The sequence below is a fragment of the Epinephelus lanceolatus genome, chromosome 3 (assembly GCF_041903045.1).
Source record: "Epinephelus lanceolatus isolate andai-2023 chromosome 3, ASM4190304v1, whole genome shotgun sequence".
Taxonomy (NCBI): Eukaryota; Metazoa; Chordata; class Actinopteri; order Perciformes; family Serranidae; genus Epinephelus; species Epinephelus lanceolatus.
The window spans coordinates 30,259,982-30,285,810 of record NC_135736.1 but is presented as its reverse complement, the minus strand read 5'-3'; the positions used below and the strand labels follow the sequence as shown (position 1 = coordinate 30,285,810).

The following is a 25,829-nucleotide window of genomic DNA, read 5'->3' as shown; positions in this document are numbered from 1 at the left end:
CAAAGTTTTCCTTTGGGGAAATAAGTCTGTGGATATTCCCATTTATCCAGGTCAATTCCATTCTGGCAACAATTAAATCATAGGCAACTGGACTTTGATTTTGTCTAGAAGACGTTTCGCCTCTTATCCAAGCGGCTTCATCAGTTCTCAACGCATCAGTCTGACTAGTCCTCACTAGTCTGACAAACAGTGGAGTAAGACTCAGGTTTTTAACCTCTGCGGAGGTGTACACCCACCACCCTCATAAGACAATACTTCATTAGTGGAGTTTCACTGGACCATTGTTTGGGTCAGGTGAGTCACACTAGTGAACGACGGTCGTTAGGAGTGGGTGGGGCCACTGGTGAGCAACAGTCGTTAGGCATGATGTGTGGTTACCAGTGAACGACAGTCGTTCACTGCTAACCACACAGTCGTTAGGCAACCACAACAGTCGTTAGGCATGATGTGTGGTTACCAGTGAACGACAGTCGTTCACTGGTAACCACACATCATGCCTAACGACTGTTGCTCACCAGTGGCCCCGCCCACTCCTAACGACCGTCGTTCACTAGTGTGACTCACCTGACCCAAACAATGGTCCAGTGAAACTCCACTAACGAAGTATTGTCTTATGAGGGTGGTGGGTGTACACTCAATCAATTTCAATCAATCAATCAATTTTATTTATAAAGCCCAATATCACAAATCACAATTTGCCTCACAGGGCTTTACAGCATACGACATCCCTCTGTCCTTATGACCCTCGCAGCGGATAAGGAAAAACTCCCCAAAAAAACCTGTTTAACGGGGGAAAAAAACGGTAGAAACCTCAGGAAGAGCAACTGAGGAGGGATCCCTCTTCCAGGACGGACAGACGTGCAATAGATGTCGTACAGAACAGATCAGCATAATAAATTAACAGTAATCCGCATGACACAATGAGACAGAGAGAGAGACAGAGAGAGAGATGCAGGTAATAACAGTAGCTTACAACAACATTATTGAAAGTAATAATATTATAGTTATAGTTCTGGCTACTGTGGTACAATATGTTGAAAGTATGTATTAATATCTGGCAGTATACATGTGTGACAATAGTCATGTGTATAATAACAGTAGAAGTATGACTAATGACTAATGATGGCAGCAGCAGCAGGAGGCATCTGGCAGGACCACGGCAGCAGCACAACCACACACGTCACGCTGTCCAGGCACCGCTGCGATATGAGTTAATCTGAGAGACAGTGGAGCACAAAGGCTCCGGAGAAGAAGCTGAGTTACTGACATCCAGAATTGCCGAGTTAGCAAGATGCAGTAATAGAATACGAGAGAGAGAGAGAGAAGGAGAGAAGGTGCCCGGTGTATTATGGGGGGGGGGGTCCTCCGGCAGACTAGGCCTAAGTCAGCCTAACTAGGGGCCGGTACAGGGCAAGCCTGAGCCAGCCCTAACTATAAGCTTTATCAAAGAGGAAAGTCTTAAGTCTAGTCTTAAATGTGGAGACGGTGTCTGCCTCCCGGACCGTAACAGGAAGATGATTCCACAGGAGAGGAGCCTGATAGCTGAAGGCTCTGGCTCCTGATCTACTTTTGGAGACTTTAGGGACCACGAGTAACCCTGCGTTCTCAGAGCGCAGTGTTCTGGTGGGATAATATGGCACTATGAGCTCACTAAGATATGATGGAGCTTGACCATTTAGAGCTTTATAAGTTAACAGTAGGATTTTAAATTCAATTCTGGATTTTACAGGGAGCCAGTGCAGAGAAGCTAAAACAGGAGAAATATGATCTCGTTTCTTAGTTCCTGTTAGTACACGTGCTGCTGCATTCTGAATTAGCTGGAGAGTTTTTAAGGACTTACTAGAGCTACCTGATAATAGAGAGTTACAGTAATCCAGCCTAGAGGTAACAAAAGCGTGGACCAATTTTTCTGCATCTTTTCGGGTCAGGATAGGCCTAATTTTCGCAATATTACGCAGATGAAAAAATGCAGTCCGTGAGGTTTGTTTTAAATGAGAATTAAAAGACAAATCTTGATCAAATATTACACCGAGGTTTCTTACGGTAGTGCTAGAGGCCAGAGCAATGCCATCTAGAGAAACTATGTCATCAGATAAAGAGTCTCTGAGTTGTTTGGGGCCAAGAACAATAACTTCAGTTTTGTCTGAATTTAACATCAGGAAATTGGTGCTCATCCAAGTTTTTATGTCTTTAAGGCAGTTATGGAGTTTAGTTAATTGATTACTTTCTTCTGGCTTCATCAATAAATACAACTGAGTATCATCCGCATAACAATGGAAATTCATAGAGTGATTTCTAATGATGTTACCTAAAGGAAGCATATATAGAGTAAATAGGATTGGTCCGAGCACAGAACCTTGCGCAACTCCAAAACAAACTTTGGTACGTAAGGATGATTCATTATGAACGTCAACAAACTGAAAACGATCAGATAAATAAGATTTAAACCAGCTTAGTGCAGAACCTTTTAGGCCAATTAAGTGATCCAGTCTCTGCAGTAGAATTTGATGGTCAATTGTGTCAAACGCCGCACTAAGATCTAATAAAACAAGTACAGAGACAAGTCCTTTGTCTGAAGCAATCAGAAGGTCATTTGTAATTTTAACTAGTGCTGTCTCAGTGCTATGATGCACTCTAAATCCTGACTGAAATTCCTCAAATAAATTATTATCCTAGAGAAAATCACACAGCTGGTCTGCGACTACTTTCTCAAGGATCTTTGACATAAAGGGAAGATTAGATATTGTTCTATAGTTGGCTAACACCTCTGGATCCAGGGTGGGATTTTTTAGTAGAGGTTTAATTACAGCTACCTTAAAAGACTGTGGTACATAGCCTGTTAATAAGGATATATTGATCATATCTAATATATGAGTGTTAACTAAAGGAAAGACCTCCTTAAGTAGCCTAGTTGGGATGGGGTCTAAGAGACACGTTGATGATTTAGATGAAGAAATCACTGCTGTCAATTCTTGAAGAGAAATTGGGGAGAAGCAATCTAAATATATATTAGGTCTTACAGCTGTGTTTGAGGTTAGATAGGTACTATCTGAGGACAGGAGGTCATGAATTTTGCCTCTAATAGTTAGAATTTTGTCATTAAAAAAGCTCATAAAATCATTACTGCTAAGGGCTAAAGGAATACAAAGCTCAATAGAGCTTTGACTCTCAGTCAGCCTGGCTACAGTGCTGAAAAGAAATCTGGGGTTGTTCTTGTTTTCTTCTATTAATGCTGAGTAATAGTTTGCTCTGGCATTGCGGAGGCCCCTCTTATAAGTTTTGAGACTGTCTGTCCAGATTAAACGAGATTCTTCAAGTTTGGTCAATCGCCAATTCCTTTCAAATTTTCGCGATATTTGTTTTAACTTAGGGGTTTGAGAGTTATACCAAGGAGCGAACTTTCTTTGCTTTTTTAACTTCTTTTTAAGAGGAGCTACAGAGTCAAGTGTTGTTCGCAGCGAGCCTACGGCGCTATCGACAAAATGATCAAAGTCGGTACAGGAAACCTCTGTTACTGAGGGACTTGGTATTGAATTTAACGACGGAGTAATCTTTTCCTTAAATTTTGCGACAGCACTATCTGATAAACATCTAGTATAGTAACTGTTGCTGAGTGGCGTGTAATCGGGTAAAAAGAAATCAAAAGTAATCAGATAATGATCCGATAGCGAGGGATTCTGTGGAAAGACTTTTAGGTTATCAATTTCAATTCCATACGTCAGAACTAGATCGAGGGTATGGTTAAAACAATGAGTGGGTTCATGTACACCCTGACTGAAAGCCAATGGAGTCTAATAATGAGATAAACGCGGTAGCCAGGGAGTCATTATCAACGTCGACATGAATGTTAAAATTGCCTACAATAATAACTTTATCTGATTTAAGAACTAAACTGGATAAAAACTCTGAGAATTCAGATACAAATTCAGAATACAGGCCAGGAGCACGGTACACTATAACAAATAAAAGTGGCTGCGAGGTTTTCCAGGTCGGATGTAAAAGACTAAGAATGAGGCTTTCAAATGAATTATAATCTAGTTTAGGTTTAGGGCTGATTAACAGACTAGAGTTAAAAATGGCTGCAACTCCCCCTCCTCGGCCGCTGCCTCGAGGAATGTGGGTATTATTATGACTGGGAGGAGTGGATTCATTGAGACTGACATATTCATCTTGACACAGCCAGGTTTCTGTGAGACTGAGTAAATCAATATGATTATCTGATATTAATTCGTTTACTAACACTGCTTTAGACGATAGAGACCTGATATTTAACAGTCCGCATTTAATTCTCCTGTTTTGTCTTTCTGTCACAGAAGAGGTTTTAATTTTTATGAGGTTGTTATGCACAACTCCTCTTTGTTTAATTTTAGATTTAAATAATTTAGGTGGTCGGGGGACAGACGCCGTTTGTATAAAACTATGAAAACTATGGCTGGGTAACTGAACTAGAAGCTCAGAGAGGCGTATAGGACTGCGTCTCCGAGTCCTGGTCTCAACTCTGGGTTGTCAGGGATTTGATTTACTAATAAAGTTTGCCAGGTTCCTAGAAATGAGAGCAGCTCCATCCAAAGTGGGATGAATGCCGTCTCTCCTAATAAGACCAGGTTTTCCCCAGAAAGTTTGCCAATTATTAACGAAACCCACATCGTTTGCTGGACACCACCTGGACAGCCAGCGATTAAATGATGACATGCGGCTAAACATGTCATCAGTGGTCAGATTTGGGAGGGGTCCAGAGAAAACTACGGAGTCCGACATCGTTTTTGCATATTCACACACCGAGGCAATATTAATTTTAGTGACCTCCGATTGGCATAACCGGGTGTCATTGCTGCCGACGTGAATAACAATCTTACTGAATCTACGTTTAGCTTTAGCCAGCAGTTTTAAATTTGGCTCAATGTCGCCCGCTCTGGCCCCAGGGATACATTTGACTATGGCCGCTGGTGTTGCTAACTTCACGTTCCTCAGAATAGAGCTGAATAGAGTTTTATCCTCAGCGGGTGTGTCGCTGAGTGGGGAAAAGCGGTTGGAAACGTGAACAGGCTGGTGGTGAGCCGTGGGCTTCGGCTTGGAGCTGCGCCTCTCACGAACAGTTACCCAGCCTCCCAGCTGCACGGGAGTTGCCGGAGGACAGCTAGCAGAGGCTAAGGCTATGCTATGTGGCCCCGCACTGGCTACAGGGGGCTGGCTAACTACCGCAGCTACTGAATGGTTTTCCATGGTGTGGAGCCGCGCTTCTAATTCACCAAGCCTCGCCTCCAACGCAGCAAATAAGCTACACTTATTACAATTACCACTGTCGCTAAGGAGGCAGAGGCATAACTGAACATTTGGCACACCGAGCAAGAAAGAGCAGAAGGAGAAGCCATCGCTAACTGTAAAGCTAATGTAGCTACCAAGGCTAGTAACGTGCAAACAACAGCTAAGAGATTAGCGAGAAAGTCGTAGAAAGGAGGAGAGCTATAAGTGCTTAAACAGAACCACTGTGGGTTAAGACTTGAAGTAGACATTAAAGCAACTGAAGTGAGAAAGCAGGCTAGCAGAATTCACCAGAGCAGTACAGAGACGCTGTCACAGAAACACCGGAAATGACACAGCTCGCTTACCGCAATACGTCAGCATGTCAGGTCAGTGTCCCTCCACAGAGGTTAAAAACCTGAGTCTTACTCCACTGTTTGTCAGACTAGTGAGGACTAGTCAGACTGATGCGTTGAGAACTGATGAAGCCGCTTGGATAAGAGGCGAAACGTTTTCTAGACAAAATCAAAGTCCAGTTGCCTACGATTTATTTGGGGAAATAATGGAAAAAAAGCATATATTGCAATATATTCTATCGCAATACTCTGCATATTCCAGTATTGAAATTGTATGTACAGACAAAAGCCAAAAACGGCATGTGCCAAAAAATATGTTTATACAATCAGGCTTCCACCTCACTATCTGCATCGCCATTTCCCGTCTCCAAAATATTCGTAAGCATGGGCCAAAGTTTCTCTCCCATCAAATCTGTTTTAATAGATCACAACTTTTCCATGGGAAGTTGCGTACGCCTCTTTCAGGCCTTGTTATGTGTGTATGCAATGTTTATAAATGAGACCCCAGGTAACAGTATGGATCAGGTAACATAAATGTAGACAGGTTAATGGTAGGTAAATGTCTGTCCCATTAATGGCATTTGTATTAGGACAGTTTGTGTTGCTACTTTTCAGTCTTTTGCCGTGATTTTTAGCTATCGTTAATCCTCAGTAGAAAATGCTTCTGTGAGCGTTATGCAGTGAAGGTTTATATTTGTTTCTAGAGGCTAAAAAAAAATAGCCGTGTGCGTGAGGGAAAAGTTGCTCCATTCATTAAATTCTTCCCCACCCACTTTTTAATGCAGTGGCACCTTAGCCCAGGGGTCAGATTAAGCTGCCACACCCTTCCTGCTCTTTATGCATAAAATATGGATTTGGTGAGATTTATTAAATCTGATCCCCTACAAAGTCCCATGAAACTTCTCAGTTTTTTCTTCTGTTCCTCTCATATATTTATCCTCTGAATGTTTTGCACGGACAGACTGGTACAGCCTGCAGTATCCTTTTATAGTAAAAGCAACCACTGCTGGCCTTGTGCTCTATCTCATGGTCTCTCCCAGCCTATAGACAATAAGAAAAGGAAAATGTCATTGTCCTCTTAACAAACATGTGTTTTCTCATTTAAGCAAGTCGGAGAAATTGCAGTTAGGACATGATTGATTTACACAACGAAACAAAAGACGGCAGCAGATAGTATGTAAGATTACCTTGAGGTGGGTGCAAAATAAGTGAGGGTGGTAAAAGCATCTGTGATTGTGACTGTGGTCTTTAACGTCTAACTGAGACTGCTGTCTGGGAGAAACATCCCCAAATTACACCCCCTTTTATCATTTGTGGATGAACAACTCCAATTTTGTTTTGGTCTGCCAAGAAATATAAAAGAGGCTGAGGAAGGTATAAATACTGTAAGTGTAAAACTAGGAAACACAAGACAAATTGGATTAAAGTATTTTCTAAGGTACTTTTACAGATCAGAAGGTGAAGCGGTGTGAAAATGTCACTCGGTGTTTGCACAGAGGCGTCTGAACATTATGAAGCATTTCTCGTTTGTTTTTCTTCCGATAAAAAATAAGGTAATTCTTTTCATTATACTGCCAATGTTCCTGGACATGTCCTCTATTCGTAGTTTCTTGGAATTTGTCTTGCAGGATAACATCTGTTGGTCTATTAATACACGTACACAACATCACTGTACAGCTGCTCTTACAACTGATGAGGAAAATTATGACCAAAGTTTTAAATCTGTTCTCATCCTTGGTGTTTAAAGTTACTTAGAATGCATTCACACTGGCGCAATTTGGTCCACTTTAAATGAGCCCTGGTCCGCTTCCACGGATAGTTCGGTTCATTTGGAGTGGTGTGAACGCTCATTCGAACTCTGGTGCTGGCCAAACAACCAAACCTTGCTCCTCTTGGGGGTCTTGGTTCACTTGCAAGTGAACCCTGGTGCGGTTCGCTTACAGTGGGAAATGCAAATGAACTATCCAGCGAACCAAAGAGAGGGAGTGTCATACAGCACAGTGCATTTTGGGTAGAAAAAAAACAAAGCCAACAGTGCAAACCACTCGCTGCCTCGCCTGCTGCTCATACTGAGCAGCTTCTTGTGAAAAAACAATTGGGTTTGAACACTAAAGTAAAAACAGAAACCCCAAGACTGCATACATTTGGTGTTTCTCCATTGTTTTTGTGGTGACCAAGCTGGCTGAAGAGGATGAGCCAGGTTTTCTTCTTTCTTGTGCTTTTTTTCTTCCTGGACGGTGGTCATGTTGGGCAATACTGCCCCCAAACGTGCAGCTGTTTTAACTGTGTGACGTCGTTCAGGCATTTTGGTCCACTTTAAAAAGTGCAGTGTGAAAGTGAACTGAACCAAATGAAGGTGTGAAATTTTTCGGCATTCCCCGCCCAATCAAACCGAGTCCCCCAGACTATCGTGGTGTGAATGCTCCCTTAAAAACTGTCATCAATCACACATTACATGCTACTTATTTTACTCATCCCAGATTAGTCGAAGGTGCCTTTTAATGCCCACATGGAGCACCTTTTGTATTTAACACATGTAGAAATGAAAAATAATGAGGCAGTGTGGTTTAAGATGCAGCCATCCCATTCACCAGAAGAAATGTTGGCATTGTACGTTTCTGCAAAGCATGCATACGTTACATTTGTTACATTTGTTATTATGTAGCAGATACATTAAAACTTTGTGTTTCAACAACACTTTGGTTACCGTGGGGTGGTTGAGGCACAAAAACTACTTGGTCATGGTTGGCTTAAAGTACCTTCTTTGGGGGCACAAACCCCGTTGGAAAAAGCAGCAATCTCCCAACACTTATTGTGGCAAAACGGTGACAGGTTGCAACAAAAAACCACCGTTTAGTACCTAAAAAGTCACAGGAAACAGCAATGACCTGCCAAATCATAAACAGTGGTCTGTAGCTTGGCAGGTGTTTCGCTGAGGTGACACACCATTCACCATCCCCCATTACTATGTTACTTTAGAAATGTTGATGCTACCTGGCAGAGTGTGCAGCCCATAGGATGCTCTAGTGAAAGTTCAGTCAGGAAGACAATACTTCCATGCTCAGGCTGTAAGTTTCTTTCTCACTCTGCCATTCACTCCTTGCATGTATGCTCACTTACTATCTCTAGGTGTCATTATCTGGGAACGTCAATTGAGTCATCAGCTGATTTACACAGCGACACACCTTCTTACTGCTCCTCATTTTAATTATGGTTCTTTCTTCCTGCCGTAGTTCTTTCTTGCTGCAGTTATGTATGCCCTCCACCTCCCCATCACCACCTAGTCTTTACGGATTCATCAGCCTCATATGCCTCAGCAGTCAGCAGCCTCAGAGTCAGCAGCCACCACCACCAGTGTCTGGACTCCATGAGGGGATTTATCTTGCTGCTGCTCAGATGTCCCTCGATCAAAAATGATCTCCCTCTGGTGTCCAAGCGCCAAAGACTTCTGCTAAATCTTAATCAGATCAAATCATCTGTTCATCTGTACACTCATATTCTGTATTAAATATTATCTTTACTTTATTCTTCCATCTATTTTGATTGAAATAGGCTGAGCTCGTTACAGCAGCCTGGGTTCAATTCCAACTTGTGGTGCTTTCACTGCGTCTCATTGCCTCTCCCCACTTTCCTGTTTCTGTCCAGCTGCACTGTAGTAAAGGCAGAAAAAGGCCTAAACATAAACCTTAAAATATACTAATGTAATGTGTTCGTGGGCTGCAGAAACACAGAATGCAATTGTTTTTTCTGGCGACTTGGCTGGATTTCGGAAACTAGCGCTTAGCTGCAGTGACCATACACGGAGCTCTATAAAGTCTTGACCTCATGTTGTGACACATAATCATAACCACCACCACCTCACCTCCTCCTCACACCTCCAGCCTTTGTGTCATCCTGGATCAGTGTTAGCTTCTTGAACACAAAGAGATAAACTAATATAAACCCACCATCTACCTCCTAATGTTTTACTAAGTAATGTGTTACTGCCCAACACTGTTAGTCATACATTATGCTGCTTTGGTGTGATATATGGAGCACATTTTGGACAGATGGTAGAGAGAATATGTTGTTGTGTAGGTGAGGCTGTTAATTAAGTTGAGGAAGGGATGACTCATATGCAGTCCACCTCGAAATGTCACTCCGTCACTTCTGGCTTTGTGCTTATCACCGTGGACACTGTCTGGACGGATGAATGCTGTAAGAAGGAAACTTGTTAATATGCTTATTTATTATTTGTGTTAGTCCTAATGAATGTTGCAAAGCATGTCATTAAAACGTGTATAAAATGACATTTAAAAGCCTCCACAGCTTTAATAAAACTAGTTGTCCTGTGAAGACCTTCATGTCAAATGGCTGCAGTTCTACAGCAGCGATCACCATCATCATTTTGGGAGGCCAAATAAAGCTTTGTTTGCTTTCCTGACTAGCCATGGATCCCCACCATCTGTGCGCAACTGTGCCATGAGCGGTCCCCATCACCCGAATGGGATGGAAACTCTGAAATGAGAGGGGCGCAAAGCGAAGAGGAAGAGGGATGAAGGGATTAAGAAGGATGGAGAAGGATGACAGAGAGGTGGAAGAGATGAAGAGTGAGGCCACGCAGGAGGAGGAGGAGGAGGAGGGTGGTGGAAGAGGAGGAGGAGGAGGGCAGACCGGGATGTCACGTGACCCCTACTTCAACTCACTGCAGGGGGAGTCAGGCAGACAAAAGAACCTGTCAGCATGCACGTAAAAGAGCGTCCATGCACACACACACAACAACACAGAACTGTAGCCAGATAAAGCTGAGTGGCAGCAGGTACGGATGAGGGAATGGATTTTTCTTCTTTTTTTTTTTTAGGTCAAGCTAAACCTTCAAACATCAAGGTGCCTGGTATAAATAACCCATCTACCAAGAGGGATATCTGGGCAGCACAGAGGGGGGCGGTCAGTTCTTGACATCTACCTTCATCAATATCGTACTGCTGTGTGGTCAGGAGAGGAAGAAGGAAAAGGAGAAAAAAATTCACAGTGTTGACAAAAAAAATACAAGAATATATGATTAGCTCTTCATTGCTCCGTCCCTGCTGATGTGTTTTAATAATTATCACAGCTAGCTGTGAGAGCTAATTTAAAATCTTGTCTTCCGTTATTCATGCAAAATAAAATTCCAGGTAGACAATAACAACAACTTGGAGCTTCAAACCCAAATGCTGAAAATGGCAAGTTTTGACAAAGATTTGGATCGTGCAATAAGGCATGCCTGCTTCGTTCTTTTGGTGAATTGTTGTAAAATCCACCCCAGACTGGCCATCTTGCGGGACTCAGAGGTCAGATGTTGATCTGTTTTCTGGCATGGCCAGTCGAAGTTTATCATTTTCTTTACCCTTGCAGCAGCATGCGACTTCACATGAGCTTCTGTGATATCTTCTTCACAATATTCTGCAAGAGCTGCATACAGCTAGCATATCGTCCGGGGTTTTAACAGGTCCAGTGAGTTCCTCAAGAGCTAAAGTACAGTCAGGCTTCATCTCTAGGGCACCGATTCTCAAATTAAGTTTGTTTTTTTTCATCATTAAAAGTTGGAGAACGCAGTTCATATACGTCCGTTATGGTTTCTGAGATGTTTTCTTTTTGCAGAGATTTAGCCTTTGTAATGACAGTGCGAGCGTCGCCATCTGTTGATGCTCCACCATAAGAAGTTGCCTCCCCCATCACTATTTTGCAAGGGCACTATCGCTGCATCCTGGGCTTAGCGCCGCCCAGGACAATTGTGAATGTTTTTTAAAAAAAATATAAATAACCCAGAGCATTTTTTTACCTAACAGCAGAATGATAATGTTTGCTTTCAAATCTTTCTGTCACGCTGACATAGTGCTGTGGAGATATGGGTCTGGCTGCACGAGACTATACAGTAGTTAACGGAAAGAGACAAGTAAGTTTTGGGCTATGAATTACACATATGATGTTTCTCATTTAAAAGATAATTTTCTGTGAAAATATGTAATCTAATGGTGCTTTCACACCTGCCCTGGTTGGTTTAGTTCAATCGAACTCAAGTTTGTTTGCCCCCTAAATGTGGTTCGTTTGAGCAGGTGTGAACACAGCAATTGCACTGGGGTGCGCACCAAAACAACCGGACCAAGACCTTCTTCAAGAGGTGGTCTCGGTCTGGTTACAAATGAACTTTGATGCGATTCGTTTGTGCTGAGAACGTGTTCCAACCTCAATCTGAACCAACTGCAGTCACATGACACATTGTTTGGGTTAAACATGAGCATGTTACAGTCCTGGAGGATTATTAATGTGCACCTCCTCCTGTACTGCCTTAATATGCACATTCAGCACATCCAATGCATCAAAACATTGTTTTCTAGTTGGAGCCGTGCCTCGTTTTCAAACTGTATGGTTTGACTAAAATGAACAATGACAGCAATATAGTCCACAATGAGCAGCGCTAAAATCAACCTGCGTAGTTGTTCATCCATTGTGACATTAGAAAGTGTCACATTTATCTTGCAAGTGTACTCTTCTTCAGTGTTTTGTTTTCTTCTTGGATTTTTCCCACGTGGAAATTCTGACCAATCAAGAGCAGCTTTCTCGCGCAAGGCATTTTATCTGGTCCGCTTGTAAATGCTGCCGTGAGAAGACGAACAAACTCTAGGCAATTATACAACTTTGTAACAAAATAAGTCCCTGATTTGGACCAAAACAAGGCAACTCTGAAAGCACCCTTAGGCAACGTAATTTTCTTATTTTTTTTCACTGAAGCAACACAAAACTAAACTGTGACTTTCTTGACTTGCAAAATTATCTCTTAAATTGACAAATATTATTTGTGCAATTCATGACACAATTCATAAAAAATAAACAAATTATTTGTCTCTCACAAGAAGATATTTTTTCCAAAATAGGCTCTCATGGGGACACCGAAAGGGGAGGGACTTCACCTCTCTACATTTCTTAGCATTCACATATAAATGATATTCACCATGAAAACCTTCTAGATTTTTAAAATCCTGTCTCATAATGTTATAAAACATGTTGTAATGTTTAGCATCTTGTAAGCCTTTAAACGTATGATCTATTGCTAAAATTGGACTTCCTGGATTTTATTGGACACATGGCACAAGTCAAGCTACTTCCTACATTCCTACATCAGCACTGAACTTTGACATTGGACGTGAAATCACTTAATGCGGAATCATCCAATATGACCTGGGCTTCTTGAGTGCATACAGAAGCTGCTGTACAGTGGGTAGTCCAGACATCAGGCCTGCACTCTGACTCTCTGTGTGCTTTTACAGTTGTTCATTTGTGTGTCTATTATCTCCATGGCCTGTCTCTTAGCATGCAGTCTCAGTTCCAGTGCAGTGATGGGTGAGGAGGGGAGAGTCATATCTGGGCCCTCTTGCTAATTGAGCACAGCACTGGACCCAAAGGTCTGCCTCGCTGACGCTTTCTTAATCCATGGCTGTTTAACGCTGGCTGTGCTTGAGTAATTAAGCAGATAATCTTCAATTAAACCGAGCTCGACCCCACAACCCCCTACCCCCATCCTGAGACAGATGGGCCTTGGAGCACGCAACTCCTCTTCCCCAAGATAAATGGTCCACTCCCCTGCCATGCAACCCGGGTGCTGCCATGCTTTATGGCAAGTGTGTGTGCCATTATCATTTTTTACCACTGGACTTCAATATTGCCACGCTGACACATTTTTGGCCTCGCTTGCTGTGTGTATACAGTGTGGCCAGAAATTATAGTAATCTGTTTACACGTTTGCTGCGTGTATGTTTTTCAAGATTGGGTTTATTTCCAAATGCTCATAGATCAAAATTCTTGATTTAATTCTTGTATAAAAATCACATTTTTGACGTCTGCAGAGGATGATAAATTTAATTGGCTTGTTGGAATTAGAAAAAAATCTAAATTATTTCTTCGGGACTCCAAATGTGTCAGTTGGATAAAATAATTAAACATTTATAAATAATTCAGACATATGACGAAACCGTAGAAACTGCTATTGTGATCAGAATCCATATTATTGTCGGATCATCTCTGTTGTGCCTTCACCTTAAGCCAATCTTATATTAAATGGGGGCCATATTCTAAAGTCATATCAAGGAGACTGTCTGGGGGCTTGACCCTCATTCGAAGCCAATCATGCGATGCTAATTAAAAAGGTCAGATACATGCATGCAGATTTACACATCTGGGATTCCGGTCTTACTGTGTTGGTCTGTGCCTTAACGTGGGGAAGTCTGGATCTTTACACTGATTTCACATGTAAATGATCTCATCTGGCCGATGTTCAGATCCTTTCAACCTGTCTAGTTTGTACCTTGTAGGAATGAGTTACATCTCTAGCACAGATACTTACATCTTCTTATTGTGAACACAAAGAAAAGACCACAACCAATAGTGCAATACTTTGCTTCTACATGGTTTTTTACGTCAAAACCATGCCTGTGGCACCTGTTCCTACTGAAGATAAACCTAAAAGAAAAAGGACATATATACAGTTTCGTTTTATAAAAGGCTCAGTCATTTCCAGCAACAGCTAGGAGCGGTGGTTTTTAGCAAATGTTCTTCAAACAGTATTAAATAGGGGCACTGTCCATTGCTTCGAAGGCCCAAGATTCTGAGGCCGTTAGTCCGATAAATGTCCCACTGTACCAGAAACCCATTTCTCCAACAACCGATTGCTCCAAAGTCCTGTTTTTCCGAAAGATACACACTCAATTGAAGACAACTGAATTGCCAGAAAATATGTTCGGACACTTCTGTAAACCACGGATACATTACATATGTCATCAACGTTGTGGTGAATGTGTGGTTACGTTTAGGCCCCCAAAACACTTGGTTAGGGTTAGGAAAAGATCATGTTTTGGCCTAGTACACTCACATTTGGTGGGATAAAAGTTGCTGGAAAGGCAGGGACAGGTCAGTGGAAAATTCTTCAGATCGGTGGCTCAAATGCCGCATAGGGCCAATAAAGTCATCCCAGACTGGTGGCTTAAACATTGTAAAGAGTCAGCAAAATCACCCATGATACGTGGCCGAAATGCCGCAGGGAATCTGAAACTAACCGCAGGGAATGTCTGTTTTCATAGAAACATGTCTTCAAAACAATGGGTGTTTTTCAGGGGGATAACAGGCTGTCGGAGAAAGGGCTTTTTGTCCACTGGGACATTTTTTGGAGTAATGGGGCTTTGGAATTTTGAGCCATCAGAACAATGGCACAGCACCATAAACAGTACTTTTCTTTGGGGCTATTTTCAGCCGTGGATTATTACATGTTTGATATTCTAGTGGACAGTTTATGTGACCAAAAATAATCTACAGTGGCCATGTACATCATAAGAAAGGAACATGTTATCCAGTGTGGTGCGGCTCAAGATGTGTTTTAATAGTATCTGAACAACAATGGAGGTCTATGGCGCAGAGGAAAAAGCCTTGTGAGGCTTTGGCTACACAGACAATACTGGTTTTAGCCTTTTCATGAGATTTTCTGACAGTCAGAAAAATATGGGATCTTGCTGTATCCTTGAAGCTTTCATGTGTTTCTGTGTTTCAGCATTGCAAATATTTTTTTTGTGACTGTAAAATTAAAAGAGGCAGCAACTTATTAGAAATCAATAAAATACCTCCACAGGGCACGGTTACAACATGATCACAAACCGTACAAAATACGTCCCTATTCAATGAGCCTAAATAAGCCTCTGAATTCCCTTCACCCAAAGCACATACATTTAAGATGCCTTATGGGACCTCAGTGCCATTTTAGTCTCACGCTAACGATCCTCACAAGCTTATCAGTGCTGCTAACACTTGCACATAACCCTCTCTTCCTCTCCCTCTCGCTCCCTCTTTCTCTAGCCACTCCTGTTTCCACAGCGATAATTAAGCCATCAAAGCGTGCAACCATGCCCATCCTCCGTCTCTAAGGTGAGAATACGGGCCCACATGTCAAGTGGAGCGCAGCCACCCGTGTGTCTCTTTAAAGGGGAAGGCACAAGGGACAGGCAAAGAGAGAGAGGAGTGTGCGTGTGTGTGCGTATGTGTGTGTGTGTGTGTGTGTGTGTGTGCGCGGGGGTGCGGCGGGCTATCACCACAGCAGCTGCAATGGGCTGGTAGACAACACAGTGTGACGTAGTGCGGATGTCTAATACCTGCTGCCACACTGTGCTGGAGATCCACAGAGAACTGTTTGTGTTCAGCTTGGTTTCTTCAACACTTTTGCTTTTTTCTTTTTTTTTTCTTATAAAAGGAGAAGACTTAAAGGGGCGAAATACAGCCTGAATGTGCAGGTGTATTGGCACATATAAAAGCCTCTTCCTCATACACACACACACAAACACACTCACAAACACGTACACCTGTCCCAATGTGCTCTTTCCAGCTCTTTCATTAAATTCCACCCACACATCCTCTTGCACTGCTGTATGTAATAAATCAGTGATGTTCAGTGCATCCCAGCAGTTATTTTATGTTTATTTCCTCGTACCAACAACCTACCTCATCTAGACTATGTCTATTTTAGTAAATAACATCCTACATTTCCCAGGATGCCTTCTGACATTCCCCAGAGATCATGCCTGTTACTTTTGGATTAAACTGAGCAGGTAAGTTACGTCGTCTATTCTGCCCAGGTTTCCCCAGTGTTAAAAACATAACCAAAACCCAAATTATACTGGACACTTAAAACTTGAACTTAACTGATGTTCAGCAGGTAACCATGGTCACCATCTTACTTTAGTGTGTTAGCGTGCTAACACTTGTTGGTAGAGTTGGGAAGTGGGCAGAGCCGCTTGATCCTTAACTGTCATTCTCCATTTTGTATTGAACTTAATTTTCTTTCCCTTTAAATGATATGCTCAATGGCTACATTTACATGCACACTACTATTTCACTATTATTGAGAGTAGGACAGTATTCTGAATTTGATGCAGGTTGTGTAAACGGCATATTGCGTTTAACTGTTCTGAATTAGGTCTTTTTCTAAATTTAGCATTTTCCAATCAAGACGTGGGATATGCCCACATTATTCCAGTTTTATGGCATTATCTGGACAACCTATTCAGAATTTGGGCCTCAAATGGGGTTCTTATGCAGTTTGCAACACACAGTTTGTCTGTTTATAGATAGCTCTGTGCGAGACGTTGCACACAAACCAACTCACCAACAGTTGGCAAGGCTGCGGCAGAGATGCATGCCCAAAAGAAAAGCCCGAAACACACCTACTTTTAGACACTATTGCCCCTTTTCCCCTGCAGGAACTTTTATCAATTACCCGGGATTTTGAAAAACCTCTGCACGTTTCCACCGAAATTACCCGGGTAAAAACCTTTCCCTCAACCCCAAACTTTCCCTGGAAAAAGTACCTAGTAGGGGGGTAGGACTTTTCAGATTACCTGGAATTCTTGAGGGAAGGAGCTGTGTGCCGGAGAACGCTGATTGGTGGAACACACACGTTTGCAGCCGCTGCAAACTTAATTTATTTCTACACGCTTCGCTTCATTTGTGTTTTGATGAAGGATGGGTACCGAAACCCGGTACTAAATTAGCCCCGGGGCTAAATTATCAATGACCATAGTATTGATAACCGCTAACGGTATTGGTTCTTTTGTGGCGGTGCTGAACTCCTCAACACACATGCACACACACCGACGCAACACCAGAACAGCTGAGCGGCTGCCATGGAAACGAAGTGAAGATAACTTGAAAATGACTCAAGTTGACGGCAGCTATACTCGTTACTGTAAGTGACATTAAACCTTAGCGAGTAAGAAGCCAATACTTTGATACTTGATACTTTGATACTATTTGATGCCAATACTTGAGGTGCGGTGGAAACGCAAACCACATAGATTACTAGGATTTCTTTTACCAAGGTAATGGATTCCTGGTAATAAAAGTTCCTGGTAATGTTGGTGGAAAAGGGGCTTATGAAAGACTTGCAGACCAACAGGTTTTGTGATATGTGCAAATATCACAACACTGACCTATTCAAGAAGGCTGTTCCACTATTCTATATTTTGAGGTGATACACGACATGTTAAAGCACATTAACCAGAGTATACACGCTGCATGTGAACGGAAGTATTCATAGCATATTCATTTTCATTAGCCGTGTAAACAGCTTAGTAGGAAATTTGGCTTTTTTGGATCAATGGCAAAAACCAGAATATTTTGTGCATGTTAATGTAGTGACTGAAACCCAGAGGTCTCCAAGATAATGTAACAGTCCTGTGGGTTTATGTTATGGCCAGCAGCTTTAATTATCTCAATATGACGACACTGCAATCAAACTCGATATCCAGCAAGATTTGCTGAAAACTGCTTTTGACAGTAGGACTAAGCCGTGTTTAACAAGCAAGTTGGTGACATCACTGGAATGGTTCTTCTCTGTCTGCTTTTTCATCAGTTGAGGTTGTTGAGCTAGGCTTGATAAACTTGATATTGTAAAGCGTGTTTTGTCCTTTGATGGCTGTTGCAAAACCTAGCTGGCAGTCAACAACCAAACAGGACTGGTCTGCACATTGTTAGTACTTTGTTAAATGTGTTATTTGATATAAACTTGGAGGCTGGTTGGATAGCAGCACTGCTAAAGTTGGTAGAAGCTCCATCTGACAATCAATAAATAAAATGATTGCATTGTTTCCACTAACATGAAAACAGCAAAGGTTATTGATTAGCAAAAGTCCAATGTTCTATGATAAAAGTACAATTTGTTGTGGCAGTGTATCCCAGGGCGCGTTCACAGTCTGGAAAAAGGAGTCTTTGTTGTTTCAACAATATTTACTTATTTTAGGTTTCTTAGTTTGACATACAGCTCTGTGCTTTGTCGCTGCCATGTGTGCCAGCTCCCTTTTTACATGGCTTGTTTGTGGATTCAGTGAGCAGGTGCACAGGTGCAGATGTACAGCTCAGTACAGTAGGAGCAGACCTCCAAACTCTCCTGGCTTGCTGCCAGGTTGCTAAACTTCACCCCATCCCAGCTGTGACAGAACATCAGAGGGGACAAAGCTCCAAAGAGTTCATTCAGTCAACTACAGGCCAGGCACATGGGGACCATATGCAGACAGACATGACACGGACACTGACCTCAGTGCCAGACGAGCGTGCAGCGTCTGAACCAGGGGCTTGTTTGAGATAGTAATGATACATTTGGTTGTAATGATGCAAACTGCTGCAAACTGCTTGTCGCATAACCCTCACAAAGTCAGGGATTATTATCTTTGTCTTTTTTTCTTCTGATAAAAATGCAATTTCATCTCACTTCCAGCCACAATATCACAGTCTAAGGATTGAAATAAATAATATAAAGTGTAAGCCTGATATTACCTGATTATAAATAAATAGCAAAGCTAGATGTCATCTGTGACCGTGTATATGTGTGGTTTAAGTATGTTGAGCAAGGGTGTAATTTAATGTGTTCGGCATTAGTGATGTTCATGTGTGTATTTCATGATATATTGCCTACAAAATACACACACATAATTGAATCTTGAGAAACTAATACGAGTGACCAGTTTATTATTTTTATTCTATTTGACTGCTATTATATCAACTTCAAGTTTAAAGGAGCAGTGTGTAGGATTAAGTGGCATTTAGTGGTGAGGACTGCAGATTGCAAGCAGCTGAAACTTCTCAAATGTGCCAAGCCTGAACTACCGGTCACAATTCCTTCAGGATTCATTGTTCAGGAGATTTTTACCAAGAGCTGAATTATCTGCAGAGGTCTCTTGCTCTCCAATACAAATGGACCAGGTGATTAAAACCAGTAAAAGTTTTGAGTAAGGCATCAGCACCAGTAATCTGGTCACTTTATAAGGTAGTTATTGTGCTTTTCATATTGTATTCTGTACCGTGCAGTATGTACTTGGAACATGGATTTACTGTAGTCTGCATTGCACCTTGAATTTTGTTTTTATTTATTGCATCTACTTGTATGTGTGGGACTACAGATGGAAATTAGCATTTCACTAAGTCTGGTGCAACCATGTTTTCATGTCATTACACACTGTCCTCTTATAAATCAAATAAACTAAACTAAAAACACTGAATGAAGCAGTTTCATGACACAAATCAGGGTTTCTCCGATGCCATTTGGCTCGTGACAGATGGGACTAGTGATGTCATGAGAACCGATACTCGCAATACCTTTGACTCCATGATGAAAAAAACCTGGCGATACTGTCTTTTTTGAAAAAACGGGAGAAGCGATACCAGCATAAGAATCCGTGCTATGACTCTTCCGGAACTGATGGGGGCAGTATATGGCACATAGCATTACAGTCCATGCCTACATTCAGAGTGAAGGGGTGACGAGGAAGTAGGCCCAATTCCAATCCGATCCCTTACAGACTCACTGACTTAGAGGCGCATTCATGTTAAGTGCGTGAGTGTGTGAGGGCTGTCCCACTGTCAAATCTTCAAGTCAGTGAGTCAGTGAGTGAGCCCTTTATGCCCCCTTACCATAGGTCAGCATCGATGCGGACTTACGGTAAGGAAATTACCCACAGTTCATAGCGTTGTGATGTCAAATACAGGGGTTGCCCTCGGAACACCGGAAAAAAAACCCGAAAACATGGTCGGCAGATATGCAAACAGTAACGGTAACGGAGAGCGAAAAAACAGATAGATAAACAATTAAACATTACATTAACAAGGATTTAAGGAGTGGTTATATTCCACACACAAAGAATATATATCTATCTATATATAGCCTATATATAGATATAGATCTATCTATATATATCTATATATATATATATATATATATATATATCTATATCTATATCTATATATATATATATATATATATATATATATATATATATATTCTTTGTGTGTGGAATATATGCTGACAATAACCGATAAACGATCACGCCCAGAGCCGCCAATGTTAACATTTTGTAGAGAGGGGGATAAGTGCTGTCCCATTCCTATTTGTAGCATCCGGAGCCCTTTCAGACTCTCACACTCAATCACTTACAGCTGACGTCAGTTAAGTCAGTGAGGGTTCAGGGCTTGAGTCTTTAGGGGCCGGATTGGAATTGGGCCGTAGAGCTACACATGGCAGGGTGCCTGCTAAAGTCCACATTCAGAACCAGTCATGGCCGCACTTTAGGCCAGAAAATAGATCTGCTAGCAATATATGCAGTTTTAAACACCAATTTGTCTGTTTATTAATTGCTTATAACTCGTTCCGAATTGCTTCTGAACCGTCCGTGCTGTGTTTTGGTCCATGCTGGACGGAGCCTTGCCCAGAGTCGGACATCTCCCTCTCTCCCCCAGCCCCTCCCCTGGGAAAGAGTCCAGTGATGTCCTATAAGCCCAGCCTTGCCAGACGTTTAACACTCCGTTAAATTTCATTCAGTTCATCAAAAAATATCCCAAAATTTCAACAACACAGAGAACAGCTTGGACAAGCTGCGTGTGAGCTAACGATCAGGGATTTCACTCTCAGCAGTACATGACTGCGCATGTGCGTCTACTTCCGAAACACGGCGGTTGGGGTGCGTTTGATTTATTGTACTGGGCTGTTTGATTTTTCCACAACTGGACCACGGACATCAAAAAACGCTGTTTGCACCGGGACAGGACAAACAATAAATCAAACCAAAGAAATCCCACACATTCTTGTGGTTGGCTCAAATGCTGTCAGCATGATTTAAATAGTTAATATTTAAATATTTTATTGAGTTTATTGCGCATGTTGATCAATGTTTTTTACAATAAAAAATAGGTAAAGAGGAAAAGAGAAAAAGAAAAAATATAAGTAATATCAATCTGTTGAAAGAAATGTTATTTTATATGCAAATATTTTAATAAAGTATTTCTTGGGATCTTAGGATTTTTAAAAAAAATGTTATCGTGGTATCGACTTTGGTATCGAGAATTGTGTAATTTTACTGGTATCGGCACCAACTACTGAATTTTTGGTATCATGACATCCCTAGATGGGACGCTAACCCAGCACCTGCTAATGTGTGCTCACCCTCTTTCTCTGATAACTTACGATCCAGGTGTTCAGGAGGTTATCACCTGGAGCTGAATTATTAGAGGTCTCTTGCTCTCCAAAACAAACAGACCAGGTGATTTAAACCAGAAAAAACACTGAATAAAGCAATTTTGCGTTAAAATAGCAGTTTTTCTAACAATGCTCGTTGCAATGGGACTGCTAACTACAGTGGCTGATGCAAAACACAAAAATATGAACGGCCCTATCTAGAGCCAGTGTGTGGTTTGTCTGTTTTGGGCTACTGGAGAAACATGGTGGTGCAACATGGTGGACTCTGTAGACAAGGACCTGCTATCTATGTAGATGTAAACGACTCATTCTTAGGCAACAAAAACAACATGATTCTTATTTTTAGGTAATTTTACACTAAAGAAAACATACTTAATATAATACAATCAATTTCTGCCAGTATATCCCCCTAAATTCTAAACACTAGACCTTTAACTTTATTATCCAGAAAGGAAATTTACTTGGTTGGGTTTGCAAAAATACACAAAGACAACACTGATACCAAAAAAAAGAAAGAAAATTAAACCAAGCTTTCATTGGATTAGACATGAATCTCTTTTGGTGATAATGAAAAAATAATCTTCAAACACAAACTTATTATGAATAAGATGAAAAAGTCATAAACCTCAAGTCACAAACACCATCTTCACAACTACGTTAATGAAAGGTTTAATATTCCATAACAATGTCACTATCCAATGTCTTTGCACATGTCTAATATGTTTATGTTTACCTGAATTAAACCAAAAAATCAGCTCAGGTTAAAGGCAAAGCCACATGCAAATGGCTTGCACATAGTACACACACACGCATGCACGCACACACACAGCGTCTGTGTTCAGATTACGGTGGACTCCTGTTCTTCAGCGGCTGGTTGCATCCCCTCATGTTACTGACAGTTCTTAATGGCGGTGGGAGACCTTGCGTAATTAGGCGACCGTACGCCTGCCATGACGCCTGTCTTTCAGAAGCCAATTCCCCCTGATGTTTGCCTACACCACCACAAACCCACCAACCCCCCTTCCCACACACACACACACACACACACACACACACACACACACACACATTCACACACACCATCACTCCTCACTGCCCCCTGAATGGCTGCCGTCTGCTCTCCCTGGCGCAGTGCCCCCGGTGGCAGCACGTGCGTGGTGTATCCCTGTGTACCGGTACCTGGGGGAGGTAATTATCGAGATGAGCAGCATGAGAGAGGAGGGCCTAGTGTGTTTAAATGTGTGTGTATGTGGAAGGGAGGAATCATGGCCGTGTAGTGTACCTGGATGCCCAAACTTAGACATGGCCCATCAGGGGTTCCCCACACTAAGCAGGAGGAGATTTATGTTTATATTTCCTTCATTTCCTTTTTTAAGCCCTTTCAGCCTCTTTCTGTCAGTCACAGTATTGTTTCTTTCCTTTTGTCCCTTACACCCTCCATTTCTATTTCCTGCTCTGCACCCCTCTCTCCATCTGTTTGGTCTCTCATTCCTCATGTCCCTCATTCCATTATTTTTAATTTTCCCCTGATTTGAGCCATTAACTCAGCTGTTTAACACCTCCATCCACGCTCGACTCCCCAGCCAACCTTAATGAATCCCAAGCCTCCACGGCGCTCAAATGACAAAGGCGACAAAGTTGCATTACATCTAAATATCTCTTAATAATTCCACCCGAGCGATTGGTATCAAGTGGCTGCACCAAGATTAGGTAATGCCTGAGCCAAGGAGAGACTGTAATGGCAGAGAGGGAATAAGAGACTGGTAATTATTCTCATCTTATGGGTGCTCACAGTCAGGGCCGTGGGCTTGTGATGTTTCACGAGCGAGGAGGAAAAGAGATGAGAAGCATTTGTGAATGAGTGGAATTGCAGGCATTTCCGGGCCAACGTGTCAACAAAGGAAGCAAACACTAAGATACCTGAGGAAGCACGAATAACATTAATGAGCACATCAAGACACTCCAGGTAGGCTTGTTTTAATACGACCTATCGCTATGTTATTTGTCTCCAAGCTGAATAAATATACATGATAAATCTTTGAAAAATTAAGATCACTGCTGTGATTAATTTTGCTCCACAGGCGCAGATGATGTGGTGATAATAGAGCGGGCTTGTGGTCTTCGGTCAGCGGCCAGTGGTCCTGAAGGAGAGAGATATAACCTTTGTCTCAGGGACGGCAGATATACGAGCCAGGCGAGCGCCAAGGATTATACACCGAGGTCCTCGCCGGGAGATGGAGAGGGGGGAAAAAAGCCTGTGACCGTAGAATAATTTCAGCCTCTCTCCCTCCCTCGAGACCACACGCTGTCTGAGCCAACCACCACCACCACCCCTCCACCACCACCACCCCGCCTCCTCTTCCTGCTCCCCCCCACCCCCACCCCCCTTCTCCTTCCCTCCACCTCTCCCGCCATTCCCCTAACTGCCTGCTGATGCCGGATGTCTCTTCTCCTCCTCCTCAACGTAGTGGGGAGCGAGGCGGCGAGGTGGCGGTGGGGGGGTTGTAGGTGGTGGAGGGGAGAGAGAGACAGAAACTAGAGTCAGGTTCCTGTGCTGCTGCAGCTAAGTGCTGCAGCAAATCATCCCCGCATTAGGAATATGGGCAATTAGCACCGAGGCACATCCCTCCAGACACACTTGCACCTATACGCTGGCACACACATGCACATGCATCTATGTACTAACAAAAATATGACTCTCACATCAGCATTCAGATGCAAAGAAAAAAATCTATATATCTGTATTTATGTGAGAGGGGCGCTGTGAGGAATCATTTGTATCTCTCATGTTGTTTTGAGGTGATATTTTTATTTTTTTAAATAATTCAATAGCAAAAATTGTCTCTGAATTTTCACTTTTGAGTGATATTTTTCTACAGCACTCACACCAAACACAACTGTACACAGCCCCTTTAAATAAGGCAGTTCAAATCACAGACAGCATGCATACCACTTTTACTACACACCCCTAAACAATAAATCCATCTGTGCCATTCAGGTGTACGGAGGAGGAAATGCAGAGCGGGAGTTACCGTTCCACCTTAAGAAAGGTACCTTAAAAGATTATCTCGGTTATTTCACCGCCACTGAGCCGGCACTAATAGTCCAAGGCAGATATTGAAGAGCAGCGCAGGGCCGCAGAGATCTATTAGAAATTCCCATCTACGCGCCTCATACATATTGATTTCTGACACCAAGCAGCAATGAAAGGCCCAGGGGAATAATATATTTAGCAGGGTTTGCAGTGAGGAGGTCACAGAGTGCATAAAGATTAGCTGCACAGACCCCTGACAGGACAATGTGTGAGCCCAAATTGTAGACAGACAGGCACGCACTTACGCGCGCAAGCCAGACACACAAACATGCACACATGCACAGATATATTCATACAGTACATACTCACACATTCCGAGTGGAAAGTTTTCCCGCATCTTGGTGATGTTGGAACAGAACAAACTGGGGCTGCTCTGCCTTTTAAAGTTGTTACACCTCACTGGATGAAAAAACAACAACAAGAAAAACACATGCTTAGAGTCAAACCTCCACAGCTGGAAATACTCGGTTTTATTCTTATAATGCAACCTTTTGTCTATTTGTGAGAAAGACTCCACAGTTAATTGATTCAGCCAATATTCAGCACTGTGTCTGGGATGATCTTATGCGTCTCATCAACAACAAGGGCTTCCAGTGGTGCTTGTTTACCACTGTGTCTGCTGAAATGCATGCAGTGGGGTTAGTCGAGGGCAGAGAATACATATACAGGAGCTGGACAAAAAACAGAAACACCTCTACAGTCTAATGCCATTCTAGACAATAGACCTGAAGAAGCTTTTAAAAGGGAGACTGTGGTTTATTACAAGTTCGTTCTTTCGGTTATGATAACAAAGGGTCATCGCTGAAAATAGGTTCACATGTACTGTCAGACAATCGTACAGGCTAAAATGAGCAGACTGTTTATTAACAGGTCAGATCGAAAGAGTATTGCATCGTTGCAATTACGTGAAATCATCCAAGATAATGGGTTGTTTCACCCCAGAGTTCATAGGTCCAAACACGAATAATTGGTGCGAATAAACAGCATAGCAATTAAATCCAAAACTTTGTTTTCTGCACCAAAGGGTTTTTTTTGTTTTTCCGCAGCTGTTCCTGTAAATTTCGGATGCTGACAAGCCAACCAACACCATAATGACTGTTGCTCATGCAATGCGATCAAC

The 25,829-nt window shown here is 42.2% G+C and overlaps 1 long non-coding RNA gene across 1 annotated transcript in view; it reads right to left on the bottom strand.

Annotated features, from left to right (window-relative positions):
• Window positions 1-25,829, bottom strand: part of LOC144462471 (uncharacterized) — a 185,346-nt gene that overhangs the window by 106,788 nt on the left and 52,729 nt on the right. Inside the window, exon 3 of the long non-coding RNA XR_013490764.1 lies at window positions 25,019-25,108. This is a non-coding gene — a long non-coding RNA (uncharacterized LOC144462471). The remainder of the gene's footprint in view (window positions 1-25,018; window positions 25,109-25,829) is intronic.